This window comes from Lissotriton vulgaris, chromosome 5 (genome assembly GCF_964263255.1).
Source record: "Lissotriton vulgaris chromosome 5, aLisVul1.2, whole genome shotgun sequence".
In the NCBI taxonomy this organism is placed as follows: domain Eukaryota; kingdom Metazoa; phylum Chordata; class Amphibia; order Caudata; family Salamandridae; genus Lissotriton; species Lissotriton vulgaris.
Window position 1 is genome coordinate 387,039,696 of NC_141693.1, and position 4,277 is coordinate 387,043,972.

At 37.9% G+C, this 4,277-nt stretch overlaps 1 long non-coding RNA gene across 1 annotated transcript; it reads left to right on the top strand.

The window, feature by feature from the left end:
• The first annotated feature begins 590 nt into the window (after positions 1-590).
• LOC147710931 (uncharacterized) lies at positions 591-2,765 on the top strand. Its single transcript, XR_015295657.1, has 6 exons — positions 591-650; positions 739-853; positions 1,004-1,139; positions 1,409-1,517; positions 1,653-1,750; positions 2,635-2,765. It is a non-coding gene; the product is annotated as an uncharacterized LOC147710931 (long non-coding RNA).
• Positions 2,766-4,277: the final 1,512 nt, after the last annotated feature.

Genomic DNA, 4,277 nt, shown 5'->3' on the forward strand with positions numbered 1-4,277 from the left:
TTTTTTAATTTAAACACTCACTTTTGGACATTAAATGGTGCATTTTAAACAACAATGGAGGTGACAAAATCAGGAAGAAAAAGGAACTATTCTGCATTTTTTCCTTGGGTACTTTCACCCAGGGACTAAACAACGAATTACCCTGGGAGAACGCCATCATATAGAGCTGCAATTAGCGGACATACTGCGCAATAGTACAGTCCATCATAGACATCTTACCTTCATGGACACTATAGTCAATTCCTTGTGTGCCCTCTGCATCGCTCCCTCCCTTCCCCTCGGCCCTCACTCCAGTGGTCCTGTCTTAATGAGACTCGAAAACTACATGGGCCATACTAAAACGTATCAATCGTCTGCAATATTGGCTCCCCTGTGTGTTGGTGGATTAGTCAACGTGTTTTGACAGTTCGTTCATCACGCAAATTGTTCTGGCGATGCATTACTGCTTGGGATACATCGTCATACTACCTTTACCCATTATGAATAATCAAAGTGTACATCTTTAAGAGGCGTATTCGTCACAACCTGTTGCCTATCACAATGTGGAGCATATAAACGAATCAGCAAAGCCGTATCAGACTCGACTTTCTCCATGAGGTAGTAGACGCCAGTCCACATCGCTCCAGGCGGACACGCGCTTCATAATACAGGTAATGGCCGTTCAATCAGTCTCCCCTCTGACATAATTGCAGACGTACCCGCAGCACCACTCCATTTCTATTATGTTTTTATTTTTAGATAACCGGCAATTTAACCCTTCCCTTCCCATTCCGACTGGAATTTTGCGGATCCTTGCATCATTAACCGATCAGTGCTTAATCGACAGCACAGCCGTGACACACACACTTTTCAGGTAAAGGACTATCTCTCCCTTTGTGCGTCCATGCTAATGTGGAAACATTTCTCCTTTGAAGCCAGGATGTTTTTTCCATATCAGTCAGGACATATCCAACCTCTTTATAGAATTTGCTAATGCCTATATAATATTTGTATTTGCCAACAGTTCTCGATTCACGGCCCACCATTTATCGTAATTCGGAACATGGAAACGAATCGGCTTGACTGCACCGGATCTGAATGACTATATGAGGTATCAATCGTCAGACAACGTTGTTTCGGTAACATGCCTCTTAATACAGGTAATAGCCGTCCCCTTCCTTTTCCTAAACAACACTGTAGGACCTCGACAAACAAGTTTGCGACATTGCTTGATACATGTTCTGCCTATACTTTTAGATAGCAGTTTATCAGACTCTGCCTTTAACGTCAGGCTGTTTTGCTCTGGCTAATGACGCGGTTTTCAATATAGCAATAGCCGCTGACACTTTCCTTTAAATAACATACATTGTAAAATCTCGAAACACGAGCCTGCAATATTGTCCGATAGCTGTTTTGTCTTTATCTTTAGATACCTGGTAAACTGACCCCTTCTATTGTGCCTGGATTACCACGAATCTGAACATCTTCAATTTACTAGAGCTCAATCAATAGCAGAGCTGCGTTACTCGTATCGCCAGGTAAAACTGGTTCTCTGTTGATACCTTCATGCTAATGAAGACGTCATTTTCCACCGTGTAGCTAGAACATTAGGTCCCATCCATGTGACATGCTTGGGGTAATTTACCTGATAATGCATGTTTTTATTTCTCCAGTATTTGAAGGCGTTTTATACTTATTTGACCCACCATGGACACGCTGACGCCACCTCTCAGCATAAGGAGTTTTACATCACGGACTAGTCACACCTCAGGTATTTGTTTTAAAATAGTGACTTATCTACAATATATATATCACAATTTTTATAATAGGAAAGCCCAGCAATATCATCGAATAAAATGTAAAGGCCATCCTTATCGATTTATCTCTTACAAATAAGTTGCAATAGTTACATATTCATCTCTGCCAGCAATATTTTCATCCATTAGCTATGGATGCCAGATACTTTTTAATCAAGGCAACCCTATAAGTACTAGTCGTAGTTAACCTTTTACTCCATTCTGCTAAATAAACCTATGTTTTTGATTGTAACAACTGGCCCTCCTAGTTGTCTTTTTGATGGGTATAAATAGATAAAGAAATCTTACATTTTCTGCCAATATAAGATATAGTAAACATTGACATTTCATACCTTGCCCGATTAAATAATATCCCCAACCACTAGGGTATCTCCTTTATCTAATCATTAACCATCTGTATTGCCCTATAGTCCGCTCAGGGTAGTTGCCTGAAGTACAGCTAAATAGGCCAAAAAGAATTCCTGTCCATCTTAATAGATATACACTTAAATCATCGACTGGAGAAACATCAATCTTCTCTCTGTAAAGGATGCATACTAGTTTGTTTGTCTCTGTTAAGCATCTCTGTATTATTCTTATCTTCTCCTTTAACCTTTGTGATTCCCCTGTTTCTAATTATGTTTATATGTGATAAAAAGATAAATGTTTGTTATATCTGCATCATGTCCAGCCAATAGTTTCCTTATGATAATGAAAAGATAATGAACTGATGTAATGCGGTATATCATGATATTTTATCAAATCACTGGCCTAATGTGTTCAAGTAAAATGCTTTGACATTTGTGCACTGCCTATAACAGAGACACACTTTTAAAATACATTGTTTATCTATTTTCAGTAACAATATGGTAGTGCCCTGAAGAAGACACTTTTAACATGTTGAAACGCGTAGACGGAAACGATCTCTCTACTGTACTATTTGACTATATAAACAAACAATATGCATCTGTTATATAGTCAATGAAAAAAATCTTTTTATTGTTTTTTAATCAGTATGTCAATACATTATTTCGTGACACTTTTATACAGTTTAATAAATTGAACTTTCTGTGCTAATTTAGTGCCTTAGTATTTATTATTCATTATTCATTCATTTGTTACCTGACCTTTGCCAGTGTCCATGTGTTGCCTGGGTGCTTTATTTTTCACAAATCAATTGCCCTGACCCTGGAACTTTATCCTTATCAGTTGGTCCGTGCTTTTCACATATTGCAGTCAATGACATCATCTAAGCGGTGCATGACCTGCCACTTGGTCTATTCCACACTGGTGAACCACTGAAAAATATGACAGGGTGTGACTCCATACCAATTAGCATGTTTAGGGCTGGCCACTGGCAAAGTCCTGGGCTCCTGGATAGCTGTGTGGGGAAACAAAATAACAGCAAAACAGACTGACGGAGAAAAAGAGAAATAGAAATGTCGGGGCCCAGAAAGTAGAAAATAAGACACTGGAAGATGGAAAACTTGACAAGGTGGACAAATGTTGGATGCATGGGGTAATGTAGGTGGATCACTGACATAATATCGATTATCAAAATATAGACTTACCAATATAACGATGACAAAATATAGAATGCAAAAATATCGAATTCCTATCTAAAAACAGGTAAGTATAAAAATATCGAATCAAAAATATCGTTATAAAGAATATAGTTAGTCAAAATTTCACATTTTTTAAATGTCTTAAAAGTAGTTTAAAATTGATGAAATAATAAATATAATTAACGAAAACATACTTAAAAATACTTAAATAACCTTAAAATTAATGAACAATTAATTTAAGTTAAACAAATAAACATACAATTACATTTTTTAATACATATATATATTAATGTGATATTAATAAAAAATATACAATATTTTTACCGTAGGATAGAGGGAGGGTAAAACTTTACTATTACCACTCCAGTGAGTGCTACAGTAGGGAAAGTGTTGAATAGCGTAGGGGTAAAGATTACTATTCCCACTCCAGTGAGTGCACCAGTAGGTAAAGCGTTGGATAGCGTAGGGGTAAAAATTACTATTCCCACTCCAGTGAGTGCAACAGTAGGGAACGCGTTGGGTAGCGGGAGGGTAAAAATTACTATTCCTACTCCAGAGAGTGCAAAAGTAGGGAAAGCGTTGGATAGTGTAGGGATAAACATTACTATTCCCACTCCAGAGAGTGCAACAATGGGGAAAGCATTGGATAGCGTATGGGTAAAAATTACTCTTCCTACTCCAGAGAGTGCAACAGTAGGGAAAGTGTTGGATAGTGTAGGGGTAAAAAATACTATTCCTGAGTAATTTCTTTTTCACTATTTAACTTTTTATATTTTTCACATAAAGTGCCTCACGGAAGGGTGCACCTTAGCGTGTGGATACCCCCGGAGTGCCATTTAGGTGTGGTCCTGACGAATGCTGCGCGATCCCGCTTTTTTGACAGCAGAAACATGTTGACCAGTTGTTGTAATTAAGGACACAGGTCTCCTAATATAGT